This window comes from Sturnira hondurensis, unplaced genomic scaffold, assembly GCF_014824575.4.
Source record: "Sturnira hondurensis isolate 20B ecotype Veracruz unplaced genomic scaffold, ASM1482457v3 Scaffold0011291, whole genome shotgun sequence".
NCBI lineage: Eukaryota > Metazoa > Chordata > Mammalia > Chiroptera > Phyllostomidae > Sturnira > Sturnira hondurensis.
The window spans coordinates 2,684,049-2,697,657 of record NW_028083922.1 but is presented as its reverse complement, the minus strand read 5'-3'; the positions used below and the strand labels follow the sequence as shown (position 1 = coordinate 2,697,657).

At 37.6% G+C, this 13,609-nt stretch overlaps 1 protein-coding gene across 5 annotated transcripts in view; it reads right to left on the bottom strand.

Moving 5' to 3' along the window:
- FBXL4 (F-box and leucine rich repeat protein 4) overlaps positions 1–12,710 on the bottom strand; it is a 72,233-nt gene extending 59,523 nt beyond the window's left edge. For 2 of the 5 annotated variants that reach the window (XM_037059730.1, XM_037059735.1), the window contains exon 1: positions 12,621–12,710. The gene's annotated coding sequence lies outside the window, so the exon portion shown is untranslated. Of the gene's footprint in view, positions 1–10,623; positions 10,717–12,247; positions 12,270–12,620 lie in introns of those variants that run through there. The other 3 variants (XM_037059731.1, XM_037059733.1, XM_037059732.1) reach the window with 3 other exon arrangements.
- Between the last annotated feature and the right edge of the window lie 899 nt (positions 12,711–13,609).

The following is a 13,609-nucleotide window of genomic DNA, read 5'->3' as shown; positions in this document are numbered from 1 at the left end:
TCCTTTCTAGTCAACGAGGATGACACACAGAAGTGTTTTGTGGGTGGGGAAAAACACATGGAGAAGAAAGGACAGCACACTCTACTCTTCCCTGGGAAATGAAGCTGAGAAAGGGAGAAGAGGCACAGTCTCAGCAACACCCAACGCCCAAACCGCCCAAGTACTGTTTGGACTTCTGCCAAGGCATGGAGGTGATTTGTAATAACTGATGAATATCCTAATGAGCAATAAACCAATGCAAATGATACAATAACTCTATTTGGTAAGGAGAATGGTATTCAAAAACAAAATTGTTTTTCCCACCTGGTGCAAATAAATAAATATTAGTCTGGTAAGCTAAATTTTTCCAAAACAGTGATTATAAAAATATACATCTTAGGAGACATTTTCCTTTCCAGTTCATTCAAAAACACTTCTTTAAAGATTCTTGTAACATATAAAAATATTACATTCCATTTATCAAAACATCATAATTAGGAATAAGGTGTCTTTTATTTTACTAGCTGTTTAATCCAATCACTTATCTGCAATGATTATGCAGTAAAAAATTCTTGGCAATGCACTGAACTTTTATACTAACATAATTAAGGAAAAAAACAATAGCCATTTTAACTTGTATCATGAGACTTTCATACTCCTTGGGAAACAACTTGCTTTATAGGACATGATTTTATTATAACGCAACTTTATTTTCAACTATGTCTTTCATATTATAGAATGTTTAACAAAGTTAAATAATACAATAACAGAGAAAGCAGTAACAGTGGAAAAGAGAAATTAAGAGGCACAGACAAGGGAGAACATATGTTTACTACTGAGATTTGAAGTGAGATGGGGAGTCGATGAGGCGGAGAGAAGCAGGATGGCAGGAACCGCAGAGAAGATGGCTTGTGCTTCAGCAGAGGAAAAGGACTTTTCATGAAATAAACAAAAGGAGGCAATGGCAATGAACTTGAGCCAGGGCCACAGAAAGGCTAAGTTCATAGTGTGATAAAGGAACCTGCAAAACGGGTTTAAAACTCAAAAGAGCACTTGGGGTGGGGGGAAGGGCAGGGCTGGGACTATAAGACAGAAAACTGTACTTGAACAAGAATTAAATAAAAATAAAATAAATAAAATAAAAATAGATAAATGCAAAAGAAATAAATAAAGTTTAAAATTGTCAAAAAAAGAAAAAACTCAAAAGAGAATTCTTTTTTTTTAAGATTTTGTTTATCTTTAGAGGGGAAGGGAAGGAGAGAAATATCAATGTATGGTTGCCTCTCCTGAGTCCCCTGCTGGGAACTGGCCTGCAACCCAGGCATGTGCCCTGACTGGGAATTGAACCGTGATTGTGTGGTTCACAGGCCCACGCTCAATCCATTGAGCTATACCAGCCAGCCCTCAAAAGAGAATTCTTGACTTAAAGTGAAAAGAAACAGAAAAGGACAGGCAATAAGGCAGTGTCATATACTGAAGGCAGTGATAACATAATACTTACTTGCAAAATGTCAATGAAGTTAAGAGAAAAAGAGTGTTTAGCAGCTTTGCAGCACAGTACCGAAAGGTAATAATAGTGCTTAATGTGATACCAAATCAAGCAAAAAAGCCAGACCTTGTATGTTATTTCTGTATTCTGCTGAAACTGATCAAGAGACACTATTTTGAGGAAAGGACTTTGCTGGTTGACTCCAGAAATCAAGACATGGGAGAATGGAGGAAATGATCAATCAAGGAGTGGAATTATAGCTGAACCTGGTGCAGAGGTGACGCTCATAAGCAACCCTCCGGTCTTTCCAGGCCTGCCCCCTCAAGGTTTCTATGGTACCACATGCTATTATAGCTCCTCCTACCTCTCAACTGCTTCTCAGTCTCCTCCTGAGTCTTCTCATTCTCAAATGTACGGAGGCACCATTACAGGAAGGCTCTCTTTCTGATGAGATAATACCACAAAACATTCTACCCAGAGTGGCACAAATCTTCTCCCACCACACTTGCTGTATACCCACCAGAACTGCACCTGTGCTTTTCCACCAAGGCTGGGTTCCTCTGGAATGCCCTGTATCCCTCAGTGTGGCATCCTCTCACCCATCCTTTAAGGTCAGGTTTAGACCATACCCACCGCCTACTTCTTTGCTCTTACATGTTGCATCACTTCATACATGTTGAGATAACTTTCTACCCTAATAGACAATGAGTTCCCCAAGTTCAGTGAATGTGTCTTAATTAGAACTATACCCTTAGAGACCAGTACATGCCAATATATGCTCAATAAACATTTGTTCTGTTTTTTGAAAATTGTCAGAGTACATGGTAGAAGATAATTAAAATAAGCACAGAAATGAAACCAGTGACTCTTTAAGATAAGACACAGAGAGGTAGAACAAAAAAATGAAGCAAAAAAAGTTCCATATCTTGATAGCAAGATAAAGGGGAAAATGAATAAAAAAAGAAACACAATAGGTGAGAATCAAATGCAGGAACTTCTTTGAAACCATCCAATAAGGGAGTGTATACATATTAAAATTTTACTGTTCAAAGAGAAATGTAAAAAAAGTAGTAACTTCTCTTAGTATAAAAGCAGCCCCTGAATATGTAAAAGACTTGACTTTGGCCACAAAGAAACTCTGATTGAAATTAAAGAAAGATTCATAAAAGAGATGATTGGACAGTTAAAGGAAAACTATTTCTCAAACACAATGTTTTTTTAATACTCCAAAACTGTGTTAGGACCACAGGGTGATCATGGGGAAGTGGAAAAACTATGGATGAAAAAGAAATTTATCAACAGAAGAGAAAAGAAACAGCACAACAAAGGCAATAACATAACAGCATGGGTAAAAAGACTGGTTAATACTGTTCTCAGCCAAAGCATCCTTTTCCTTTATCATAATTATTTACATTCCAATGTACTATGTTAGTGACTTTCAACCCTTTTCATCTCAGGGCACAGAGAAACTAAAATTCTGTGGCACACCAAAAATATATTTTTAGCCAATCTGACAAAAAGAAGATATAATTTTGATTTACTCACAAAGGACAACTATTGGTGTGTTGGCTGTTGTCATTTTTTTATTTAACAATCTAAGGGAAAAGAAGTCAGTACCCCTCACTAAACAGTAAGGCACTGCATGTCTTAAAATTCTTGCTGCACGCCTGTTGAAAATTGCTGTACTATATTGAAAAAAACATAACAATGTCAGGAAGGAGACTTCTGGAATGGAATATTACGACTTTATGTGCCTCTCTTCTTTAAAAAAATTCTCTTCCAGTTAAAACATTTTATTATGATTATAGTTTTTAATCAACAAGTCCCTAGTATAGAATAAATAGGTAGAGTTCTTAACTGAACCAAGAGGATGAAACAGGGATGAACAGGGACAATGCAGCCTCCCATCCAGCTTTAAAGCTTCCTGAAAATCCAGGTAAGCAAAGCAGAAGGAAAAGGCAGGGGGAAAAAAACTGTAAAGGCTGAGGAAAAAGCTTGAAAACCAAAGAGGCAAACAATACATCTCTCTCTCTCCCAGAAATATACAAAAAGTGCTGAAATCCACTGGGCACTTCAAGCCTTCTGCTGAGTTAATGAACAAATGGTGAGGACTTATCAAGAAGTGCTAAAAAGTCAAACTAGGAATGGACTTGTCAGAAACAAGAGATAAGATTTAGAATTAATTTAAACTAGAAATTAATAATGGTTAGTTCTGCAGAATGTTTCTCTCTACTCTTTCTTTCCTAGACTTTCTCTAACAAGCATATCTAAATTTATGAAATACTGCAGGGGCATTTTCCAAGCTGGCAGGGATGTTAACAATCTTAGTAGCACGAAAAGAAGAATTGAGTCAATTTTTTTTAAACAAAGCAGAGCTGTAGGATAAGTGAATTGTGATTTTCTGATATAATGGATCTGGAAACTCTCTTCCTGCCCAAGGTACTATATCACAAAGTGACAAGGAAGGGCAAGTTTCTAATTACATAGTTATGATAATAAAAAATACCTTTGATACATGGACATGAACTAAAGGGGGGGAATGTGGGTGGGAGATGGTGTGCAGGGTGGAAAGGAATGAAGGGGGAAAAATGGGACAATTGCAATTGCATAATCAATATAATATATTTTTAAAAAAAGAAAAAATACCTTTGATACAAATGTCACTATGCTATGTTATCTCTATATTTACCCTTTTCTTCATTGTTAAATGATGGGTACAAAAAACCATTTGAATGGGAAGAACCATGCAATTAGCATAACCCTAAATATTCAGCAGATACACAATTTACATTTAACTAAAACCTGGAATATTAAAGATTAGGGATACTTGGTTGAGGATAATTTTAATAGACTCACTGAAGAGTGAGTCTAAAAATATCTCCCTCTAACTATTAAAATGATAAAGTAAATATAAATTTACTTTAGCCTAATACTAGCTATATGTTTTTGTACACTAAAATAAAGAGCATTTTACATAATAAAAATATACGGAATTTAGTTAGCTTTCCTAAGAAAAGTCCAAACATAAGATCATAGGTATGTCACTGCTAGCCATTCAAACTAAGAGCACTATGTTTTGGGCTATAAGACATACCCTCCCCACCCCCCCGTAAATTTGAGAGGAATAATGGTTGTTAATGCTGCTGTTGAGTTCTGTTTACATTTATATTGGTGAAATATTATGTTATTAAATATTTTACCACATTTTTTACTTCAATAATTTTTTCCTATTTTCCTCTTCTAAAACTTAGGTGCGTCTTATGGTCTGAAAATACAGCTAACTAAAATAGCATATAATATTATTAAATTAACTTTGGGGTACACTTTATATGACAAAAAATGTACTCCATTTTAAGTGTAGGTTCAATGACTTTTGACAAAGCCATATACCAATGTAACCACTACCAAGACCAAGATACAGAATATTTCCATCAGCTCAAAAGCTTCCCTGGTGTCCCCTCCCGGTCCCCCATCCACTCTCTGCACCTAATAAAAACTGATCTCCTTCCCATCACTATAAATCAGATTGTCCTTTAGTCTAGAGTTAGATATTAGTGAAATATGTATTCTTTTGTGTCTAGTTTATTTGTTCAGTGTACCTTTGAGATTTATCTGTGCTATATCAGCCATTTGTTCCTTTTTATTGCTGAATCATATCCATTACATGGACATATCCATTCACCTGTTAATAGACATTTTGGTTGTTACTAGTGCCAAAATGTTTCCAAAATGGCTATAGCATTTCATATTTCTACCAGCAATGTATGAGAGCTCCTTCTAGTTGCTCCACCATCTCACCAATCATTAATATTATCAGGCATTAGCCATTCCAGTGGGTGGCTGTTGATATCTTCTGGTTTTAATTTGCAGTTATCAACTGACTAGTAAGGATATGGAACATCTTTTCATCACCTTATTCACCATTTGTACCTTCTTTAGTGAAATGTCTACCTTGCCTATTTTTAAAATCAGTTATTATTGACTTATAAGAGTTCTTTATACATTTTAAATACAATCTTTATCAGATATATGGTTTGCAACTATTTACTTCCAGTCTATGCTTACCTTTTCATCTATTTGATATCTTTTAAAAAGTTTTCAATTTTTATAAAATCCAATTTACCTTTTTTTTCTTTTATGGTATTTTTGTATGTCCTAGCAAACATTTTACTTGAGTAGGTAGTTTCATACTTACTGAGGCATACCTTATCAAGCATAGCTTCAAAAGGAAAAGCCCTGGGATGGGTAGTATTTAACATCTGACATTTGAGAACAGTTAATTACACATTAATAAAATTTTAAGCTGATATCAAATTGTATGCCATAAGCACTTCCAATGGAAGTGCAAAATGATAAAGCCACTCCTAGACGTTTACCCAAGTGCACTGAAAACCTACATTCAACCAAAAATCTGCACACAAATGTTTACAGCATATTTATCAATAATCATTCCAACCTGAGAACATCCAAGATGTACTTAAACAGGCAAATAGATAAACAGTGGTACAACACAATGAAACACTACTCAGTAATAATAAGGAATGAACACTGATTCAGGCAACAGCTTAGATGACTCTTTAAATGTACCTTGTGTAAGTAAAAAGAAGCCAGACCTTGGCCTATCTGTTCAATTTCATCTATGTGAGACTCTTGAAAAAGCAAAGCTATAGGGAAGGCAAACAGATCAGTGGTTGCCAGGAAGTCAGGAGAAATGATAGTGGACGACAATAACTCAAAGAGGGGCCACACAAAGGAATTCTGAGGGTGATGGAAATGCTCTATATGCTTTGCTTTTCTTTCTTTGTTCCGGACTAAAACAAGTCAAGTTGGAAATTTGATACCCTTGTATTAGCTTGTTTATGGGCCTAGATTATTAGTCTGTTCTTGACCAACACACCCTGAAAGATATCTACTAGTTGCCTTGTCCTGCCCATTCTTTTTGCCCAAGGCAAAGACTGATCTCAGAGCCTCGACCACTCACGGGGCCTTTAGGGTACCAGTCTGAAAAAGAGAACAGTGACTTTCACAACTTCAGAAAGATGCTGGACCAAGGCCAAATCAGTCAATATAGATCTGCACTGATATACGTATGTGTGTGGGTGTATGGAATTAGCCATCTTAAAGACCAGGGAAACAAGTTGGGCAATTAAAGCAAACAGTCTTTAACAAATGTTAATGCAAAAAAAATAGAATAGTTTTAAAATAACTTATCTTTAGTGTGAATTAACAAGGTATAAGATCCATAAATAAGAGCAAGCTAATTACAATTTTTTAAATTTCTTAGAAATTAAAGGTATGTTGGCCAAAAAATTGAAAATTAAAATAAAAAAGTGACCTACAACATGGAAGAAAGAAACCTAGTATCTGTAGAAAATAAAGTCAAGAAGAGAGTGAATCTGACAAAAATTCAAGAAAAAGCTAGAACATCATGCAGTACTTTAGAAATTCTAAAGGGAAAAATTTGGCTACAGTTCTTACATAGAAAACAAATGATAACAAAATAAAAATATTTCTGGACATGCAGGTATACTCCCCACAACTCTTCTTTAAAACATTAGTCAAAAAAGAGCCTGGCCAGTGTGGTTCAGTGGGTTGAGTGGTGACCTGGGAAGCAAGGGATCACTGGTTTGATTCCCAGTCAGTGCACATGCCTGGGTTGTGGGCCAGGTCCCCAGTAAGGGGTGCAGGAGAGAGGCAACCACACACTGATGTTTCTCTTCCTCTCTTTCTCCCTCCCTCCCCCTCTCTAAATATAAATAAATAAAATCTTAAAAAGAAATTAGTCAAAAAAGTATTCCAGTCAATAAAAAAATTAAAATAAATTATCTTAAAAGGGGGAAGACAGAATACAAAAAGTAACTAGTGACCTTGTAGTTAAACCTAACTTATTACAGATACAGTACTGGTAAAACTGAAAAGGATAGTTAGAAAAAAACAGAAGATAAGTAATGTCAAAAAGAAAAAAATATCAATAGAACCAAAAGTGGGGTGGAGGGAAAAGGTTTCATCTTTTTCAATGGAGGTGAGAGGGTAACAGAAAATCAATGATACATGGTTCTAGAATTTGCAAACTTTCAGGGGAAAAAATAATAAAATGAATAAGTTAAATTTTTCTGTTAAAAGTTAAACCCTTTCCCACAAGGGATCCTTGTGATAGAACAGTTCTGTATTTTGGCTATGGTGGTGGTCACAAAATCTACAGAAAATTGCAGAGAATTAAACACACACATGTGCATATAAAACTGAGATGAAATTTAAGTATGATCTGTAGATTGTATCAACGTCAATTTCCTACACATAACATGATAGTTATGTGAAATGCTACCATAGGAGGAAACTGGATGAAGTGCACACAGGATCACCCAGTATCATTTCTTATAATTAATTGCATGTGAATCTGTAATTATCTGCTTTTAAAAATAGAGATTTTTTTACAATGCAAAACAATTAAGACAAACTTGCAAATTGGGAGGAGTGAAGACTGAAAAGAGAAAGAAGCCCAGCCATGTGAAGTCTGATGTATAATAGGGTAAGTAAACCAAATGATGTTAAAAAGACTGAAAATCAACACATGGGCAATAAAGATCTACTGGTACACACAAAATTGACAGAGATGGCAATAGTAATATTAGGCAATGTACACTCCAAGGCAAAAGTCATTAAACAGGGCAAAAAAAGATGTATTTTTAAAGACTAAAATCCACTAAGAACAAACAACTACATACAGTAATCTATGAGAATGAATTCAAACAAATTAATGCTCACTGTAGGAGACGATCATATTTTGCTTACTGATTTGTCAGTTTTTAGAAAACAATACATAAGGATATATAGTATGCTATAAAAAATGTGTCAAATCAAAACATTAGGAAAAAGATAGCTCATCAAAAATGTTTTAGGACAATGCTCAGACATTTAGAAAATAAATTTAGAATATTATCATACTAACCATTTTTCTTAAATCTATATATAATATAGACTATCCAATAAGAGAATGTACAAAAAATATTTTAATAACTTTGGGGTTGAAATGCAAAGGCCATAAAGGAAGAGACTAGTAGAACTGACAACAAACATATTACAGACTTCCATACAGCAAAAGCTTCCAGAATCAGATTTAAATACATAAACTATAAAAATACTAGTAAATGATATATCAAGTCATTAATAGCTACTATATGTAAAGAGCTATTACAAATCAATAAAAGCGTAACACTTCAATGGAAAGCTAAGCAAAAGATATAAACAGTAAAAAAAGAATACAAATGGCTATAAACACTTACAAATATTCAACTCTGTCAATAAGCAAAGAAATGCACAATTAAAGCAGTAATAAAATAGTATTTTTCATCCATAAAATTACAAAAATGTAAAAGATGACTGTACCATCTTAGTGGTAATGGTTTTGAGACAATTCTACACAGGTCTCTCACATTTCTGCCTGTCCTACATGCAAAGCTTTTGTCCCAAATTATCTTTCCAAGAGTGTTTTTATACTGAACATCCTTGATAAAAAAAAAAAAAGATCTCCCTCTGTGGGAGAGGGAGAGGTCAGCTTTGTTTACTATCCAGCATAATATACATAATGTCTCTAGGACAAAGGTCAGGCAGGTTTACTTGCAGCCTATTTGAAAGATTCAGGTTCCCTAAACTCAAGGTTCCTCTCTTGTAATGCAATCTACTCTGTGTCCTAGAATCATCTGGCCCTCATCACATCACCCACTGCAAATTAGGGTTCAAGGAAGCAGCACAAGAAAATGATCATCCCCTGACTACTTTTACTGCTGTTATTTGGCTCTGTCCCAGAAGTCTCATGTCTTCTACCAACTTCCATGAGACTGTTAACTTGCAAGTAAGGTAAATCTCAGTCTTGACAATTCCTGGCAACAATATGGCAACAGAAGCATTGTCATAAATTTGCTCTTACAACAATAAGAGCAAACAATCTTTTCAAGAGCAATATGGAACAATCTATGTAAATTTAAAACATAGCTATCCTTTGACCCAGCAATTCCATATTTAAACATTTCTCACCTTTAACAGGAAGCTAAACAACAAAACAAACAAGCAAGCAAAATATAACCAAAGACATTGAAATAGAGAACAGGGGGACAGCAACCAGAGGGGAGAGGGGAGAGAATTTCAGGGGAAAAGGGGGAAGGATTTACAGAAACTAGTATAAAGGACACATGGACAACAACTAAGGGGGGTGGAAATGGGAGGGAGGTGGGGAGCACGGCAGGGGGGGGAGTAGCTGGGATGGGAGTAAACTGTACCTGAACAATAATTAAATTTAAAAGTTGGGAAAAAAATAAAGAAATAAACAAATGTGAAAATATGTGTATACATAAAAATGATCCTTGCAGTTTCATTTGTAATAGAAATAAATTTAGAATTGGCTAAATATCAGTAGGGGATTGGTTATATATTAAAACTTTGGGGTTATTCCTATAATGAAATACCAAAAAGTGTTTAAAAGGATATTGTTATATGCACTGACACAGCTTGTCAGCAATTATTAGTAACTGGAAGTTATAGTTAACTATATATAGTACACAGCCACCTTGAAATGACTGTAGACTTATACACATTTACTTCTAATGTCTGAAAGGAGAGAACACAAATTATGAAACGCTTACTGGGTCATTGGGCAAGTAGGCACACAACATACTTACTTTCTCCTTTGGCTACTTCTGCATGGATTGTTTAATTTTTAAAAAATGTATACGTTTATTTTATAATCTCATAAAGTTTCTAGGTATCTATTATAGCGGAGCTTGAAAATTCAGTATATTTAAGATGTCAGTGGGGATGGTAAAATACAGACACAGGGCTGGTCCCGGGGTCACTCTATAGGCACTCATCCCCTATGGCTGCTGAAACCAGGTCCACACAGTCCTGTAAAAGAGGTGATGAGAAGAGAAACACTACACTTAAAATACACAGTGCAAATCAAAAGACATGCAGATTTTGAATAGAGCTCTTCTCCACGTACAGCTCTGAGGAGCAACTCTAAGTGGAGAGCTGCGAGTTAGCAAGAGGAAGTATTTAACAACAGTTAGTGATTCAACTGATCATGAGAAAAGCAAGCTTAAAAATTTACTTCAAGAGTCAAGAAACTTCAGAAGGAGGGTTAAAAAAGGAAATCAACTTACCTGACTAAATGTGTTCATTCCAAAAACATTTAGTCATGTTAACAATATGCCAAGCATTGTTAGAATCTCTAGACATCAAAACACATTATAAACCTAGAATAATAAGAGCAGCATGGTGTCAGCAAAGGAAGCCAGAGATCACTGAACAAAAGTTCTGAAGTGCCAAGGATAAACAAGAACTAGGACCTATGATAAATACAGTATTTGTCATCAGTTGGCAAAAACTGAATTCAACATATAATGATGGGGTCTTTGGTTAACAATTTTTTGAAGGGAACGGTAAAGCGTTACTTTTGTTCTTAGCCTAAATATTGCGGAGGTAGGTTAAAGATTTAAATATGAAGAACAAGACCACTGAAAAATACTAGAAGAAAACAGATGAAAATACACAATCCACCTGGCTGGTGTAGCTCAGTGGATTGAGCGCAGGCCTGCGAAGCACAGGATCGGGGTTCGATTCCCAGTCAGGGCACATGCCTGGGTTGCAGGCCAGTTCCCAGCAGGGAACGCATGAGAAGCAACCATACATTGATATTTCTCTCCCTTTCTCCTTCCCTTCCCTTCCCTTCTAAAGATAATAAAATATTTTTTAAAATTTTTTTAAAAAAAGAAAATACACAATCCATGTAACAAATGGTTTAAGAAGGTATCAGAGTTAGAACCATGAAGTTAAAATAAATTATCAAAGAGGATGGGCAATGAGACTAACACAGTGAAGAAAGAAGGGGCAGTTTTTGTTAAATGATATTTCAAAATAAAAGATAAGCAGTTAGCAATATTTTAAGATGTCATTACACAAAGGGCTATAATAGCATTACTGAATCCTGGCATTGGTAAAAAATTAACCAACGTTGAGCTGACCTGATTTTCAAGTCCATAACAGTAAGGAGGAACATGAAAATACAGGATTCAGAGAAGCCACTATTTGGCGTGGCAGTTAAAAACTTTTAAAACTTGGTACGGAAGAAAGATGTAGAAAGAAGAGTCTGATTCAACGAACGATTTAAAGAGTGCCTACTATGGGGTGATGCACCTTGCCACTGGAAATGTAAGGACTGACCCTTTCCCACAAGAACTTAATCACTGTTGGAGCGTTTGATGTTACCAGGAAAATCTCCCTCTACTCAACCAAATGGTACAATATGTAATACGGCCAAAAGAAGCATGAAGTGAGTTTTAAGGGGGAAAATGTGCCTATAATCTGAATTTAAGAAACTGAGGAATGCACACCAGAAGTCAAGAAAGGCAGCTTGTGTCCTGGAACAGACCAGAACGAGCAAGATCCAGCACCTGCTATTTGGGAGTCCTCCAGGGATTAAAGCCTACGCAACTACCTGACGACAGGTTTCGACTTTCCAGTTACTTGTGTACTTCAATTAGTGCATGCAGTCTGAGACTATGGCAATGAATACGTGGGAAACCATCAAAGAAAAGCAAAACTACTCCCCTTGTTAACATGTTGACGAGGCCAAGTGGATGTTCATCACCACAGTGCACTCTAAGAACACCCCTAAACTTAGAAACAAGGCTGCTGCAGAGTATCTCGGGGTGGTCCTGAATGAAGACATGGGCCTGGTTGGGCAAAAATCATAGGACGCCACAGCACTATCAAGGAAGCACAGACAGGAACAACTACAGACGTTCGGTGGCCGAAGTGGGGCTTCAGAGCCACAGAGGGGCTGCGGAGTCACCAGAACCCGCAGACGCCGCGGTGTAAACACCCTACGCCGCTCGCAAGCCCAGGCAACGCCTCACGCCCTGCAGGCAGACTAGTGAGCAGAAAACCGCCCGTGGGCCGAAGCTGTTTAGGGGTCCCCAACAAACCCTACAAACGCAGCGTGGGCGGCGGGGGAGGGGAGACGAGCACCGATCTCCTCAGCGCGCCCAGGCCCCATAAGCTAGGCGCTCCGCCTTGGCCCGGCCCGACTCGGCCCTCCCCCAGTGCCGAAGGAGGAAGACGGAGACCGAATGACGGAGAAACAAGAAAAGGGCCGTACCCTGAAGGGTCCGGGAGAGCGCGCGCCGTGGGCTTCACCAGCGAATGGGCGGCGCGAGCACGACGAAAGCCCCGAACTCCCGCGCTACTACAGCGGGACCGCGCTGAGCCCAGCACCGCGAGACTCGGAAGGAAGGCGGGGTGGCGGCAAGGGGGGCGGGACCAGAGCGGGGCGGGGCGCTGTTCGCGCCGGTGGCCCCGCGAGGCCTCGGGACCGCCCTCTCCCAGGAGCGGGGTTTCCAGTTTCCGGCGTACTCTTTGAATTGCTCAATTACTTCCGGTGGACTGCGTTTGCGAGTCCTCCGCGGGAATAACTTCTTTCTGGAGCCAGCCTGCCGGCTGTAGTGAAGTTTTGCTAGAGATCCTTCAGTCCAGAGTCGGGGAATTAGGTGATGCCTGGGGTTGCGGTTGGTGGAATCTTCAGAGGAGAAGTGCAACAAAGTTAGATCTTCTAAAGGCATAATTCACCAAGTTAGCAAACCTCTTCTGCCCCAAATACAAATCTTTCCTGCAGGTTCACCTCCCTCCCACCGTTCAGAAGTCCATTAACAATACCCCTGATGAAGATGCTTTCATGGTCTCCCTTACACAGTCGTTTTTTATTTTTAGCATATATAATATCACCTTTTTTAAAGTCTGCGTATTTATCTTATAACGAGGTGTCCATTAAGATAGAAAAGCATTTGAAAATGACGATTTGTTGAACTACACATTTTTGCTATCTGATCCTAAGAGGGCAAAATAATATTTAGACTATGAACTGAGCTGATATATGATGTTTAGTATAAATTGTATACAAAATGGGAAATTTTGAAAGGGAATTGAAGCTTCATCCTCAACCTTCCTTGGGCGTGGGCAGCAGTTAATGACTTGCTTCCAAAGAATATGAAGGAGTGGGAAGTAGCTTTATTGTGGAGAAACCTAGTAAACACTACGTTGACCAGACGAAAGTTAACATCGTTAGTGATATGCTGTGATGAGAAGGGCACT